Raw genomic sequence first — 17,964 nt, 5'->3', positions numbered from 1 at the left:
TTTTAAGACTATCCTCTATTCTCAGTGTTAAGATACCCTTATGTCCAAAAGTCTGCCTCTTGGGCATAGGGGTAGTTGGTATACAATCAGCACTTACGCAACGCATCATTACACTAGCACATATGTCAGTTAAGCGTACAATCATGATGAACTGGAAGATCCAAAAGCCAAATTGTTTCTGCATGGACACCTGGATGAGGGATTTCATGGACCTATTGACAATGGAACGAGCAGCCTCAACGCTCGCTGAACATGACCATGGAGAGGACGGTCCCTGGATCTATATAAGGACATATTTGGAGAATACTTATGACTGAAAGCAGGAGTGTTTGATCTGCACCCCCCCCCCCCCCATTTTGTTAGTATGTTTTGTCTGTATTGTACCGTTTGTGAGTTTTGTTTTGTCTGTATTGTATTGTTTATTGTTTGTGAGTTTAGCATTATTTGTATTGTACTGTTTGTGAGTTTAGTTTTGTCTGTATTGTACTGTATTTATGTTGAGCTGTTTTGTGTTTCAAACTATTAATTAAAAAAAGAAAAAAAAAATGTAACAGTACTGTATATCTGTATGTCATGTATGTCATAAATGTCATGATTAGATTAGATGATTAGATTAGATTCTTATATCTGTATGTTGTGTATGTCATAAATGTCATTATGAATTGAAAATGGGGGACCCTGATGTAAACAAGACGAAAGTCTTTCTCTGGTCTGCATCCCCTTAACAATTGTGTATATTGAGCTGTACTGTACTGTACCCATTCTGCAATATGTGAATTCAAGTTTTCAATCAATCAATCAATCAATCAATACAATATGGTGAATAAAGTAATCTGAATCTGAATCATCATCATCAGTAGTAGTAGTAGTAGTAGTAGTAGTAGTAGTAGTAGTAGTAGTAGTAGTAGTAGTAGTAGTAGTAGTAGTAGTAGTAGTAGTAGTATGTTAAAACGTATAAATAGGTACCCACCCCCTTCATGCATATTATGCTGTGGAAAGATGTCTTGTGAATATTGGAAAGATTTGTGCAAAATATCAATAATAAAAAAAAAATAATAATAAGAATAAGAATAATATGTAAAATATGTCCAGGGAGGGAACATTTCCATAAACGCAGCTTCTGCATCACATCACGTTGAGCGTTGTATCTGAGGCGCAATAAAGATTTATTTACCATAATTCACAAATCATCTCTGACGTTCGTCTTGTTTACATCAGGGTCCCCCATTTTCAATTCATCATAACATATGACACACATGACATACAGATAGACAGTACTGCTACATCTATACATTTATGACATACCAGATTTGCAAATACAGTACTGTTTGTGATACAAAAAGAGTCCAGAAAAGAGAGTACATTTGACGTAGAAACTGTTGGAGGAGGTTGGGTAGGAGGGGTGGGTGGGGGACACTGTACAAGCAAAACTGTACATTGGAATATTGACAAAACCATACTTGGTCATTTACTGTACATTGGAGGGGGTTGATATAGCTATAAACCTGCATTCCTTCAAATATATCATTAATCAATTAAACTTATATTGAAATACACTATATAGCCTATACACCAACACTGAAATGACAGTGGATAAATAAATAAATAAGAACTAAAGCTAATCAGTGGAAATAGACTGCATTAATATTCCATAACAAGTCTTGTGTGCGCCTACGTGTCTAATGAATGAACAGTATAGGCTTAATATATTCCAGTTACAGGGCGGCTACGTGGCGTAGTGGGCAAGGCGCTCACCATGAAATCTGGAGACGCTGGGCTTGCCTGTTCGAGCCCAGCGCTCCACATTTGCTTTCAGTTTAGCTGGTCGTTCATACTAATACACATTGGCAGTATTAGGGGGTGGGAAACTGATGGGTGGGGATCGGGCGTTGTGGACAGCGACTCCTACACGTCGGTTGGTGCGCCTGCGCAGTAGAATCAGGAAGTGTCGGGGGCAGCGTGAGCCTCCCACGCGTTACTCCTCGCCACTGAGAGATCGAGCTGCGCAGGTGAAAAGATGCGACTGCTGTTACCTCAAGTACCGGAGGGGACTTGTGCTATGTATGACTTAGTCCACATTGCAGCCGGCTTGTGGGAGGCAAGAAACAGCGTTCATGACAGGGGAGGGTTGAATTGGATGATACGAAATTGGGATGGGAGAAAATATAGAAAATGGGAGAAAAAGTGGATAAAAAAAATATAAATATATTCCAGTTACCTGTTTCATTAGGATCCAGCACTATACACATGCTCTGCCCCATGCACAGTACAAGCACAGTCTGCATGTATACAGACTGTACCTAAACTGTACGTAGGGCAGAGCACACATACAGCATCTACCAAATCCTAATGAAACAAGTCATTAATGGAATAACAAGCCATACTGCGTTCATTCATTACGCAGTAGGCTATATATATTATATTTCATTAATTCATTCATATACAGTACTGCGCGTGTGTGTGTGTGTGTGTGTGTGTGTGCACGTGCGCGCTGCGGCAGGTGTATATGATGCCAATACATTAATCTAATCTAGTTTTGATGGGTCGCAAGACTTGCAACGCGCTTCCGCATCCATTTTCACACAGCTGCGTCACTAGTTGCCTTATAAGGAGCTCTGGAGGCGTTGTTTTGTATGCAAATGACCTGAACAGGAACGCGCTTTTGAGTTTAAGACAGAATCACATTCGCCAAGCAGGTACCAGATCTTGTCACAGGTGCGACCGTTTCAGCCTCTACTTCCACCTGACCACCAGGGGGCGTACAGCCTATACTTCCACCTGACCACCACCAGGGGGCGTACAGCCTCTACTTCCACCTGACCACCAGGGGGCCTACAGCCTCTACTTCCACCTGACCACCAGGGGGCGTACAGCCTCTACTTCCACCTGACCACCAGGGGGCCTACAGCCACTACTTCCACCTGACCACCAGGGGGCATACAGCCTCTACTTCCACCTGACCACCAGGGGGCGTACAGCCTCTACTTCCACCTGACCACCAGGGGGCGTACAGCCTCTACTTCCACCTGACCACCAGGGGGCCTACAGCCTCTACTTCCACCTGACCACCAGGGGGCGTACAGCCTCTACTTCCACCTGACCACCAGGGGGCCTACAGCCACTACTTCCACCTGACCACCAGGGGGCCTACAGCCTCTACTTCCACCTGACCACCAGGGGGCGTACAGCCTCTACTTCCACCTGACCACCAGGGGGCGTACAGCCTCTACTTCCACCTGACCACCAGGGGGCGTACAGCCTCTACTTCCACCTGACCACCAGGGGGCGTACAGCCTCTACTTCCACCTGACCACCACCAGGGGGCCTACAGCCACTACTTCCACCTGACCACCACCAGGGGGCCTACAGCCACTACTTCCACCTGACCACCACCAGGGGGCCTACAGCCTCTACTTCCACCTGACCACCAGGGGGCCTACAGCCACTACTTCCACCTGACCACCAGGGGGCGTACAGCCACTACTTCCACCTGACCACCAGGGGGCGTACAGCCACTACTTCCACCTGACCACCAGGGGGCGTACAGCCTCTACTTCCACCTGACCACCAGGGGGCGTACAGCCTCTACTTCCACCTGACCACCAGGGGGCCTACAGCCACTACTTCCACCTGACCAGCGTGAATATTTTCCCTAACAGGGTTGCACTTCCGCGTTCGGTTTGCGCGATCTGATTGGCCACTGACTGTTTCTGGTCATGTGTGACATGTGCGCCAATCGCGTGACGCCTGTTTCTTCTGCGCCTATTTCCGCCTCGAACAGCCTGCAAACTACCTAACGCCTAGTTTATCACTGGTTAAGTTTAGGCGACTCTTTCGAAGTTGGTACTTAACACTTTCAGTGACGGCTGGGGGCGCACGATTTAGTGCTTGAATGCCCACCATCCACTTCAATGTTAGCGTTAATAACGCCTAATCTATGTTTTAAATTATGGCTATGTGTCTAATCTGCCCGTCGCTTATCAATGACTCGTTTTCCAGTCAACATTGTCGAAGCGGATTGTTTTTTTATCGGCTCATTTTCGTTTTATAGCATTTTGAAAAGCCCTCGTTTTCAAGGAAAATAAAAAGATTCCATGATAAAAGACGTTTACTGGAATATTCTAGAATACACAAACTTTGTCATTTTTCGGCCTATTTATGAATCGTTTTCAAATAAACGCTAGATTATCGATAGTGTGTACGTATACACGCGAACTGAAAATCGATTATCTGATTTCCTCAACAGCGATCGCGCACACACACACATAGGGGACACGTTGATATCTCAGCGAATACAACTCTGATTATCCCAAGACTGGTAAAATAGATTCCTTACCTCAGATCAGATGTTCTCCAAAAAGATCATTCCAATTCCTGATCGCCATTCCAAAAATCGATCACTACTGTCTACTATCGATTGGCTACTGTGAATATATATTCCAGGCTGATTCCCGTCCCGCGATCACTTCCAAGTTCATCAGACGGCTTGCCAGCTCAGGGAGCCAGCTGGCCCCGCCTCTACATATCGACTGATCCCAGGTCAGTCTAAGCGACTGACGTGCAGTTACTCAGGGATAGACGATAGGGGGCGCTTTTTTCCATTCTGAGCTGCTGATGGGGCTGGTGTACCAACGGGAGACTCGGTTGATGAAATATGAATTCAGATCGCTAATAAAAAAAATAAAACGATAATTGTCGTCGTGGGCATTCAGGCATTGGGCTGATAAAACGTCACATGACGTGATGGGCACTGAAAGTGTTATGGTTAGGGGGGAGTTTGTCTTAGAGCAGGGCGATAGAACACCAGCCCTGATTCCAAACTCTAACCTTAACCAACTTCGGGATGCATGCATCATGATGCATGCACATTGATATGGGGGGGTCACAGATTTGGGATTTAAAGATAATCTAGTAATAAAATAATAGCCTAAATGTTGAACAGCATACATCCATAGCTTTGTGTATTATTGTCCATTCCTAAAGAAGACACCAGGGGGTGCCACCTTCCTCTGTGGGTCTCCGAGTTACTGCTCACGTTGATCATGATAATAACAATTATTATTATTATAAAACAAGTCATCGCATCCAGATGACTACATAATGTGATGACCAATAATAGCACAAGAGAAAGCAACACTACTGGATTTATTTTAATAATAATCTGCTGTAGGTTCTTCTGTAGAGGACACACCCTAACACGTACTTCTTTGCCCCTTGAATGTCACATGACAAGCATCCTGGACAATACGTCGTTAACCCTTTCACTACCACACTACAGTCGGTTAACCCTTTCACCGCGACAATACAGAAGGTTAACCCTTTCACTGCCACACGACAAAGGGTTAACCCTTTCATTACCACACTACAGAAGGTTAACCCTTTACTATCACACACTACAGTGAAAGGTTAACCTTCTGTAGTGTGGTAGTGAAAGGCTTAACCATCTATAGTGTGATAGTAAAGGGTTAACCTTCTGTAGTGTGGTAGTAAAGGGTTAACCTGTAGTGTGGTAGTGAAAGTGTCATAGTTATTTTCTGGGTAGAAGTGCACTTGCTACTGGTGACATGTGACATTTACTGTCACCCCAGACTCTCTTAAGCCACAGATTCCGTAGTTTTGTTTTGTTGTTTGTTTTGTTTGTTAATTTCAACCACTTCATCCAATTGGACAGCACCTTGCTTCCTTTTTTTAATCTCTTTTATCTTATTTGTTTCTTCCTGTTGTTACTATACACAGATATTCATCGTTTTTTTTATTTTTATATTTAATTTTTTTATCAAAATTTATATTTTTCCATCCTTTCCTTGTGCAGTGTCCTTGAGTCTGAGAAAGGCGCTTCTCTCTTAAAATCCAATCTATTATTATTATTATTATTATTATTATTATTATTGACTGTGTCCAATCCCATCCCACCATCCTCCTAACTTGAAACCACAGCATGGACGTTGTTAGTGTCCAATGCTTTACAAAGCTCTCACTCTCGTAAATGAAAACAAAAGATTATCTTTTCTCTCGGGGCAGAATGACTGAAGGGGTTTTGCTCCTATAAATCCCAAATACATCTATTTGGGGAATAAAACCCTTTGCCAGATGTTCGTTGCTCGATGGCAGAAGTGCACACGGTGATTATATGACCTAATAATACCATGCGAAGCGAAGGTCTTTAAATAACTTTAACAATGTTCCACGGCACTGTTTTGCCAGGTCCCCATTTAGTGTAATGTAGTTCTTTACAATATTTTTATTTTGTCGTGTGGTGCTGTTCAGAGCCATACAGTACGTTACCAGAGTTTGGCCATGCAGGTTGCAGTATGGAAGCCACCGTATACGCCACTGACACTTTACAACTCTCTTTGAAGCCGAACTGTCCAAACTCTGGTAATAAACATCTCTGGTTCTGATTTGATGTGTCTGTCTAACACTGGTAAGAGGCACGAAGGAGTGACTGGTTGTCTTGTTTCTTTTTTTTTTGATTGTTTGTATTTTTTGGGAGGGGGGGGTGGTATATATATTTTTATTTCTGTCGTCGTGATGTCTTGATTTTGTCTGTTCTGTCTGCTTTGTTTGTATCTGTGTTAAAGCATTGAATAAAAATAATATCAAGATAAACGGCTCTGGTGCCATTTCTATGCCACTGACACCCTAGAACTCTTTTTGAAACCTCACTGTCCAAACTCTGGTAATAAATAACTCTGATTTCTTCCAGTCAGACCCATCAACAATGCCATATGCAAATAGTACAAATCATATATTATCACTGTGCATATCGGACACATTATCTCTTGATTCAAAAGCGTTGTGACACTAAGGAACAGACGATGTTCCTTATGAATTCACTAATTCACAATTCATTATGAATTGAAAATGGGGGACCCTGATGTAAACAAGACGAAAGTCTTTCTCTGGTCTGTATCCCCTTAACAATTGTGTGTGTATTGAGCCGTACTGTATTGTACCCATTCTGCGATCTGTTAAATAAAGTTTTCATTCATTCACTCAGAGGGAGGTGACTAATATGACCCATACGCATAATCCTACCTCCTAACGTTTCAATCAAGAGGTAACATAGAGAACAATGTCTGTTATAATCAAGTCTCACAGCACCGCTGGCAGGATCCACTGCTAGGAGTCTCTCCGAGCCCAGTTCTCGTGGTGTATTGACATCAGCCTACAATATATCAAAGGAGCTGGGCTTTTGTGTCTGCTGCCTATAATAGCTCTGGCGAACCCATAATACCTGACAGAATGAAACATATGAGAGGGTCCCTCGTGTATACCTCATTTGCAAATAGACAGACACATAAACAACCTGGGTTCATATAAAGGTGTGTCCAGTGTTGTTAATAATGTCATCTAGAATAAATAGAAGGTTCAGAATGCAGATTTTGTTTTCGGTCCAGATTCAAAGAACGGTATAGTTGAGGTTTTTCAGCCGAAGCGTTGAAACGGAGCTTAGTGAGAGAAATGAAAGTAAAAGTACTTTCAACACATTTTCGCCTGTTTTGTTTTTGTGAATTGATAGAAATGTTATGAACCATTATTGTATCATGTTACTGTTCTCTTTGTAAACAAGGATTTTGATGAAATCACCACAGAAATGCTGAGACCCCCACCAGTGACAATACTGAAAAACACTATTACCTGATAGGCTTACTATGTTCAGTAAATGAGCATACAATGGCAAAACAATCAACTCAACACCAATTGGCAATAGTGACTGGATTTTTTTTTTTTTTTATCTTGATCAATCACTTGTTAGGAAACATACAACTGTCTACAGTATAGTAATAATAGTGAGTAACAGGTACAGATGAGCTTCAGTTTAGAGCTGATGTGTCTGGTCTGTATATCAGCACCATGGAGAGCTCTTATTGGAGCCCATAATCATATGAGTCACCTCACAACATATTAATGTCATTGATTGATTGATTGAAAATTGTATTAACAGATTGCAGAATGGGTACAATACAGTACAGCTCAGTCGGTCCCAGTGGTCTCCCTCCTACAACAATTTGACCTGACTCCCACTGCCATGCCTCCCACCCACAAAGCAGGCAACTCCTTGGATCTCATATTTTCCCGTAACTCCAGCATCATTAACACCACGGTAACTCCCCTACATGTATCTGACCATTCCTTCATATCCTTCTCACTAACTCTCATGCTTAACCGAAAAGTCTTCACCCCAACTCAAACCGTCTCACTCAGACGCAACCTGCCCTCCCTATCCCCCTCCACCCTCTCCTCTGACATAATATCCGCTCTACCTTTGAGTGACACCTTCTCTGCTCTCCCCACAGAGATGGCAACCTCCACCCTCCTCTCAGCCCTTGCAACCTCCTTCAACAAGCTCTGTCCCCTCGTTGAGAAACCTGCCCGCCGTTCCCCACCCAGTCCATGGCTGACGGATGCAGTGAGAGAACAAAGACAGGTCCTGAGAGCGGCTGAGAGGAAGTATAGAAAGTCACGCCTCACTGCTGACATCGACACATATCACAACCTCTTGTTAACATTCTCCAAAACCATTACTAATGCCAAAGCTTCTTTCTTTCACCATAGGATCGAGGCCTCTGCCAAGAATCTTCGCAAACTGCATGCTACCATGTCCTCCCTCCTCACTCCCCCCCCACCTCCTCCTCCCTCATCTTTTTCTGCCGAAGACTTTGCGATCTTCTTTGAGGAAAAAGTGGAGAACATCCGCAGCTCCTTCTCCCAACCCCCACCCATTCCAAACGCTGAATCGAGAACCTCATCCTTCACTCTGTCATCTTTCTCTCCCATTACAGAAGCCGAGACCCTGACACTGGTAACGTCGAACCGTCCGACTACATGCCAGCTGGACCAGCTACCCTCCCCACTCCTCCAGACCATAGCACCGGACATCCTCCCATTCCTAACTGCAACCATCAACTCCTCACTCAACTCGGGGGTGGTCCCCACCTCCCTAAAACAAGCCAGAGTCACGCCCCTCATAAAAAAACCAACCCTGAACCCCACCGTCATAGCCAACTATCGCCCTGTCTCTCTTCTCTCCTTCCTTTCTAAAACACTTGAACGTGCTGTATCCAACCAACTTACTGCTTATCTCTTACAGAATGACCTCCTAGACCCCAATCAGTCTGGCTTCCGGACTGGCCACTCCACAGAAACGGCCCTCATTGCGGTCACAGAGGCACTTCACTTAGCAAAAGCGAAAGGCCTCTCCTCTGTCCTGATTCTCCTAGATCTATCTGCAGCCTTCGACACAGTCAACCATCAGATCCTCCTCGCGGCCCTCACAGGAATGGGAGTGGCTGGATCTGCGCTGACATGGCTGACATCATACCTCAATGACCGCTCCTACCAAGTGTCATGGAGAGGGACTCTGTCGGCCACCCGCCCCCTCCGGACGGGTGTCCCCCAGGGCTCGGTCCTAGGACCCCTTCTCTTCTCCCTCTACACTAAATCACTGGGTAACATTATCACATCTCATGGCTTCTCATATCATTGTTATGCCGATGATACTCAACTCTTCCTCTCCTTCCCTCCCTCAGATATCCACGTCTCTGAGCGGATCTCGGCCTGTCTGTCCGACATCTCCGCCTGGATGACGACCAACCACCTCAAACTGAACCTAAGCAAAACAGAATTGCTCCACCTGCCGGCCAAATCCTCCCCCCTGACCGACCTCTCCATCACAGTCGAGAATGCAGCTGTGACCGCGTCGCCGACCGCCAAGAACCTTGGTGTTGTCCTCGACGACCAGTTGAACTTCTCTGCTCACATCGCAGCGACAACCAGAACCTGCAGATTCCTCCTGAGCAACGTCAGAAGGATACGCCCCTTCCTGACAAAAGAAGCCACCCAACTCCTCGTCCAATCAACAGTCATCTCCCGCCTCGACTACTGCAACGCACTGCTAGCTGGCCTCCCGGCCACTGCCACCAAGCCTCTTCAACTCATTCAAAATGCAGCGGCCCGCCTGATCTCAAACCTACCGAAGTCAGCCCATGTCACCCCACTTCTTAGGGACCTGCACTGGCTCCCCATTGCTGCACGTATCCGCTTCAAGGCCCTCGACCTAGCATACCGTGCGGCAAAGGGAACCGCTCCCGCCTACCTCCGGTCAATGGTCTCTAACTACACACCCTCAAGACCCCTACGCTCTGCGTCTTCTGGCCGCCTCAGATCTACTCCTATCCAAGCTCCCGGAGGGTCATCAAAGAGAAGCCGCCTATTCTCAGTCCTTGCCCCACAATGGTGGAATGAACTACCCATCCCAGTTAGGACAGCCGAATCCCGTCCAATCTTTCGCCGTCGATTAAAGACTCACTTCTTCAACCATTATCTGAAATGATATAAAAAAAATAAAAAAAAAATCTAACCCCGACTAACCTTAATGTCATGCACTTGTCCTAATAAACTAACCTACACTGTAACACGCAACACTTTGATGAACATTGTTACTCAGCTGATAGAGTTATACCCTTCTTGCTGTCTTGTCGCACAGAACTTGTAAGTCGCTTTGGATAAAAGCGTCAGCTAAATGACTAAATGTAAATGTAATGTAAATGTACACACAATTGTTAAGGGGATGCAGACCAGAGAAAGACTTTCTTCTTGTTTACATCAGGGTCCCCCATTTTCAATACATCATAACATATATGACATACATGACATACAGATAGACAGTACTGCTACATCTAGACATTTATCACATACCAGATTTACAAATGCAGTACTGTTTGTGATACAAAAAGAGTCTAAAAAAGAGAGTATATTTGAAGGCTGTCATGGGGAGGCTATTGATAAACACGATATTAAGGCAAACGTTAAGCTTTTGAACTAGCCATACAGTTGTTCAAATGTCAGGACAAGTCACGTGGATCTAACTTCTTGCAGCAAGAAAAAAAAATCTGACGGTTTCTAGTGTATTAGTGTAGTGCAACTTGTTGTGTCAAATTACGATACACTTTAGTTGTAGTTAATTTGTTTTAGGCTACAGGGTTTGTTATTTGGCAATGCAAATCAGATTAGGCCCAGATTTCGAAATTATCTACTCTTTTATGGTTAGTTTGGTAATATTCTAATGTTGTATTCATTATATTTGGCTTATCGGGTGTTTGAAGTTGACAACATGACACATAGGGGAATACAACGTAAATGCTAAACTCTAAATGTGGAAAACAATAAGCGGTCATCTGTTCTCTCTCTCTCTTCTCTCTCTCTCTCCATAAATGCAGGCGTATAATTATTTCATCTTCAGAATGTATTATTATTTTTATGTATAGCTACAATTTCGTGTAGATTTGCTATTGGTTTGGGCCTCACTCGTGGTCTCTATAATAAAGCTATAGAGTTGAGAGACCCGGGGAAAACATTGCATTTCAATTGGTTTCTTTCTGCAATCGTCATCCCTACATGTCATGGATCCCGCCCCCCCCCACCCCCCTCTCCCCACTTAAGGACACTAGGGCCGATATAAACACAGAAATCCACCTTTCTCTAAGCTACCTAGTAACATCATGATAATAAGAACCGTTACGTGGACCTCAGATGGGAGGAGGCGGGACTTCACATGATGCTGCCGAGATTGACGTTTGCTTCCATTAGAAGCCGGAGAGACTCGGCTATAGCTTTATTGCGACCCATCCACAAAGACAACACACACACAACCTGTTGTTCCTACCATTAAACACGGTGAGTCTCAAACTTAAGACTTTCTCGTCTCTGTATAAAATAAATGTATAGGCTATGAATTCGCTTGCAGAATAATAATCTTTTTATTACACGAACGCATGTCGGTGTGTGTGTGTGTTTCGTATATAACATATGCTATCGTTAATGAATAAATGACCAAAAACTCAGCTCAGAAAACACAAATGATTTACTATCGAGTATCAATCCAAGATTTCAAGGAAATCAAATGCAATGTCATCTTCCTCCTCTTCCTGCCTCGCCTTATTAAGGAAAATATGTATTCTGTCGTCATGTTGCTGTGTGAGTTGGGGGAGGGAAAAAAAGATCATTCACCCTTTTATTACGTGTTGCATTGTGTTGTTTGTTGTGCTCATCATGTCGATGGTCTTTATAGCCGGGTTATCTTAGGAGGAGAGGAAACTTCGGTGCAGCAACAGGTGGCATGTTTGGATGCTAAAGGAGATGGAGAAGGAGAGTAGGGCGTCATTCAGCACCGAGCCACTGGACAGTTCCCACCACGTCGAAGGCAGGCTGCTCTACTCGGCTCAGCCACGGTGGTTTAATTGGACTCAAATGTTATTTATTATTTCCACTATTTGAGTTTGTGGGTATTTCTTTTCTGTTACCTGTGTTACCAATCCACTTCGTGCCTATTAGTGGCACATATAAGGCCTTTCACTATTCTTCCAAATGGCATATCGTCTCAGCCTTATTATAATAAGCACAAGACTGCAGTCAATCTATTATTGTATTCGTATTCAATTTAGCATTCTTCTTCTTCTTCCTCTTCCTGCCTCGCCTTATTAAGGAAAATATGTATCCTGTCGTCATGTTGCTGTGAGTTGGGGGGGAAAAAAGACATGCTAAATTGAATACGAATACAAATCACTATTAAATAATTGGCACGAACACGGTTTAATAGATAGGGTATAGATGATATATACTATATCTCTATATACACACGGTTCATTGACATTATTTGCTAATACGGGGTTGCGTGTTTGTTTGACTGTCGGATGTCCGAGCATTGCGAGAATAATCGCCAATAGAGAATGAAGCCATATCTATTAAGAGAGGACTAAATGAAGACACACAACACAAGATGAGTCAGTGGCAATTGTTGAACATTTCTCCTTGACAATCTGGCTCCGTTTAGCAGTCCTATATCATCACACTGACTGACTGACTGACTGACTGTGCAAGGACCCTTCCCCCTTTCCTTTCCTTTCCTTCCTTCCTTCTCCTCATTTCCTAAACTGTCACCCTGTCCCCATCCCCCTCTTCCACTGACTCCCAGTCTTGTTGCATAGCTACCACCAGCTCAGAAACACACTAGAGATGGAAGACAATCTCTCTCGCTCTCTCTCACTCTCCCCCTTTCTCTCTCTCTCTCAGTACTCAGTCCACATTTGTGACATACAAGATAAAAAAAATGATAAAAAATAAATCTGTTTTCAGTCTAAGAAAAGCCTTGTTTGACTCCCATTCTCCCACATTCTATGCAAAGATAGATGACACGTGATCATATGGAATCAGCAACGATGGTCCATGTCTACAATTGATATCTCCATAATGTAGATGGAAGGGGGGGGGGGGGGGGTTCTCTCCCCATAGCATACAGTGACAAGGGGTTTATTGCAAAGGTTTCGTTCCCCTCCCCCTCTCCTCTCTTCCCCCTCCTCTTCCCCCTCTCCTCTCTTCCCCCTCCTCCTCTCCCTCTTTGGAGAGGGGCTGAAAGGTTGGCAGTAGAACAACAAAGGGAGGCTGGAATGTCAACAGGCTTCAGAGAGAAATGGTCAAAGGGGGGGAGATGGGGGGGGGGGGGGGGGGCATGCATGTGTTCCTATAGATATCATATCCCCCCCCACATCTAAGGTTATCATTTGTGCCTGACTCCTTGTGTATATCATACAGTGTTCTGTAACGCCTGTGCCGTATGCCACGTTCTCCTGTAAAGGGTTACATCTGTGTGTGTGTGTGGTGTGTGTGTGCATGTGCGTGTGTGTGTAGTCCATGCGTGTGACTGTGCAGAAGTATAATGTATCACTGACTGTAAAAAAAAAACGAGGAAGGGGGAGAGCTGTAAAGAACTCCAAGACCTCAGAATCTCAGAATCTCAAGGTTCCGTGTCTCAAGGTTCTGTGTGTCACGTGGCTGCTGTCGCTTTCTCTCTCTCTCTCTCTCTCTCTCCTTCCAGGCTGGAACAGGAGACGTGAAGCAGCCGACAGCGAGGAGAAGAGAAGAGAAGAGAAGAGAAGAGAAGAGAAGAGAAGAGAAGAGAAGGGGAGGGGAGAGGAGGGGAGATGAGGAGAGAGGAGGAGAGAGGAGAGGAGAGGAGAGGAGAGGAGAGGAGAGGAGAGGAGAGGAGAGGAGAGGAGAGGAGAGGAGAGGAGAGGAGAGGAGAGGAGAGGAGAGGAGAGGAGGGGAGGGGAGAGGAGGGGAGGGGAGGGAAGAGGAGAGGAGAGGAGGGAGATATTTGAAAGTGCTGGGTGGAAGACTAGTGATTTTGTTGTGATGTTGATGGAAGAACAACAAGTCCCAGTCTGCCTCTCAGCACGACCAACGCTCCTCAGTCCACTCACCGCTCTCCAGAACCACCAGAAGCTCGGTTCTTCTGTGTTTTCACGTCAGCGTGGTGTAATGTTGGTGTATACAGCAGCACGCATTGCAATAAACAAAATTAATATGGAAATTGATACAAGTGTTTATCCTACAAGGTTTGCAAACAATATATACAAATATGTACTCAAGAGCATTAAAATACGTTAAGATTCTGTGTCTGAAATGTCAATTTTTTTAAATTGATTGATTGATTGATTGATTGATTGATTGATTGATTGATTGATTGATTGATTGACGAGGTGCTTCTCAGTAGGATGTCAGTTTGTGTTGATGATACAGGTTCAAGTTAAGTTTAGCTGATTTCCGTACAGGATGGGGTTATATAACTGCAGATAAGGTCTAAGGAAGACTTGACAATTATATGGTTACTTAGTTGTTTTAAGAACAATATTAAAGATACATTATTATTCCAATTTCTTTATCAAACATCAAATGGGCTATGGCTGATGGTGAGCACTGAACAATTTAACGTCATTATGGTGTATAGATCATTTAAACGTCCACGAAAAACAACCAAATTGACATCTGTAGCCCGGGGGAGGGGGGGGGGGGCGTCTGCGGTTGAGATGGAGACTGTAATCTGTGGATATAATTGAACCACGGTCAAATCTATTTAGTTCTCATTCTTTTGTCATGTGGTGAGTCACAATATCATTGCATTCAATCTTGAGTCAGCTCTATACACTCTATTTCTATACCTGCTAATGTACACCGAGTTAACCTGCGCAGCACTGCCAAGGATATGTAGCATGTAGCATGTTGTACTATTACATGTTTGAGTTCTTTCATAGGCTATCAACACCGTTCTGCCAAACGTGAAGGTCCAGCTCTTCTCTCCTCTGGTCATTTAGAATATTTTCTCTTTATGCGCGGCTAAGTGGCACAGTGGGCAAGGCACTCGCCACTAACGCAGGAGATGCTGGGTTCGAGCCCATCATTCGGCGTTGCTTCCGGCTTGGCTGGTCGTTCATACTAACACAATTGGCAAGTGTTAGAGGGTGGGAAAGCCGGTGGGTGGGGATTGGACGTTGTGGACAGCGACTCCTACAGGTCGGTTGGTGCGCCTGTACAGCAGAATCAGGAAGCAACGGGGGCAGCGTGAGCCTCCCACGCGTTACTCCTAGCCACTGAGAGATCACGCTGTACAGGTGAAAAGATGCGACGGCTGCCTCCTTGTGTACCGGAGGGGACACGTGATGCAAGGCTTCGTCCACATTGCAGCCGACCAGTGGGAGGCATGGTCTAGCAACGTTCGAGAGGAGGGAAGAATTGGATAATGCGAAATTGGGATGGGAGAAAAATAGAAAAATGGGGATAAAAAGTAGATACGAAAAAAAAGAATATTTTCTCTTTAAGGATTTACATAACATATTCAAAGCAGACCCAAAGCATTTCCCCACAAGATTTCATGACATTCATAGATTAATCAACTTTTTTTTTCTTTTTTTTAAATCTTTTTCCCCCTCCTTTTTTCCGATTTTTCTCCCATCCCACCGTTAGTCATTATGCCAATTCCCAACCCCCTTCCTGGTTGTTGCGCACCCCCCCCCCCTACTGTTGGTCCAGGAGGCCGGAGACTGTCACATGCTTTCCTCCGACGCAGATTCTCACCGGGAGAGTGTAACGTGTGGAAGGCCGCACTACCTTTCTCCAGATCCTACCCTCGCTGTGCAGGCGCCCCGGCCGAACTGTAGGGGTCGCTGTCCACAACGCCCAGGACCCACCCACGGCTCCCCTCCCCCTAACTCAGCCAAACGAGTTAGTATACTCTCTCCGGGAGTTCATCAACCTTTAGAACAGAGTCATTAACACATTTAACTTATTGGTAAACAAACGTATTGCTGACGTATATACACTATGACTCCTGTTTTGACAGGGTTAGTGTCTTTCTTTACTCTTTTAATCCATACAGTCTGTAGAGATGGATTTACGACGTGATGTCATTTGCGGTCCGCCGACGGACCGCTCGGGCTAAAGAGGTTAAACACATCGGGCTGTATGATTACAGCTACTTGGAGTCACAGTTTCTATATGATACAACTTGACTGTAGATTGACTGCAGTCTTGTGCTTATTAAAAGGCTGAGACGATATGCTATTTGGAAGAATCAAGTTTTAGTTTTACACATGCAAAAAAAAATCGATAAATGATGCCACTTATCGATAAGTGGTCTCAGCCTTAGTGCTTATCCTCACATTTGAAGAATAAAAATAAATAAAGAAATTGAAATCCACTATGCATTCAAATTACACACACATATATATATACACACATGTATATAATATATATATATACACATTGATTTTTTGTGTGTGTGTGTCATGCACACAAAGTGCCCAACCATCATGTGTTTATAAGACACCAAAAGTACTGTTGCAGTGTTCCATTATTCCATTACATTTCATTATCTAAATACAGATGACATAAATACAGATTGACAGCTCGGTCCTAAACAAAGTATTCTGTCTTCTCTCTCTCAAGACAAATAGAAACCCTTCCTGAAGCACAACTCAAATTGTTCATTAGTCATCCAACTCAAGACAATCTACATAAACGGAGGACATTTTACTAAAACATACTTCCCTTTACATCCTCATAAACAGGACAATAAAACAAAAAGTGAACCTCATTCTCAATTTCACCTCTAAATCACACACCAAACACAGTCTGTCCTCCTCTTGAGTGGCATTCAACCTGCCGGTTTCTAGGGCCATTGGCATTGGCTATATATACACACACTAGGCCTGTCCCCGACTAAGGATTTGTATAGTCGACTTTGATTCTATTTAAATTATTATTATTAATTTTTTTCCATTTGGGCTGTGGGGGGGGGGGGGGGGGGGGTGCTTAATGTCTGAAGGAGTCGACTGAAGGCTCCTTGTCCACTGATGGATACATCTTGATATTTGTCTAGTCTAGTGTGTTCATTAGATGGGTGAAATCCCCTTTCAGTGCCTCTGTGCCCGGTTTCTTAGGCAGTTAGCCTCGCTGGTATGCGCGCCATTAGCGTTAGCCACGCTTCTAGGCCTCTTTGCTTTTGGAAAGAATGATCCGGGGGGGGAAAAAAAGATATATATATAAAAAATTTATAAAAAAAGAAGAAGTGTGCATTCAACTAAGGGGTTGGCAGTCGACTACGGCTCCTTTCAATCGATTAGTCGACTATTCGCATAATCGAGGTCAGCCCTAATACGCACATACTCATTTAAAGGTCCTATATTGTAGTAAGTTAGATAAGTCTTTGAGGACCCCTAAACATTCTAGCAGCCTCTATACCCCTCTGTTTCAGTCCCGTTCTCAACAGGCTGTTTCTGTGTCTGTAACGAGCGAGTCGTACAAATACGATAATTATTGTACATCTAGCAACGCTGTGCCTGCCTGTACCGTTGAATGAAATTCACATCAAACTGTCAAACTAGGCATTGCAGATCAAATATGACTCAAGATCCAGCAATATCGTATCAGACTAAAATGTTGTCAGAAACGTAATTTTGTACACACACCTTTTTCAAGTCAATGACGTGTGTTGCAATAAGATAAAATGATCCTTTATTAATCCCCTTGGGGGAAATTCAGGAGCTTCTTGATAAGCTTTTTCATGTGACATCACATAAAGACGGAAGTCCAAGCGGCTCGTTGTAAAGGCTGTGGCAACCCCAAGCC

The sequence above is a fragment of the Notolepis coatsorum genome (genome assembly GCF_963971535.1).
Source record: "Notolepis coatsorum genome assembly, chromosome: 4".
NCBI classification, from domain to species: domain Eukaryota; kingdom Metazoa; phylum Chordata; class Actinopteri; order Aulopiformes; family Paralepididae; genus Notolepis; species Notolepis coatsorum.
Note: the sequence above shows the minus strand (reverse complement) of the source record.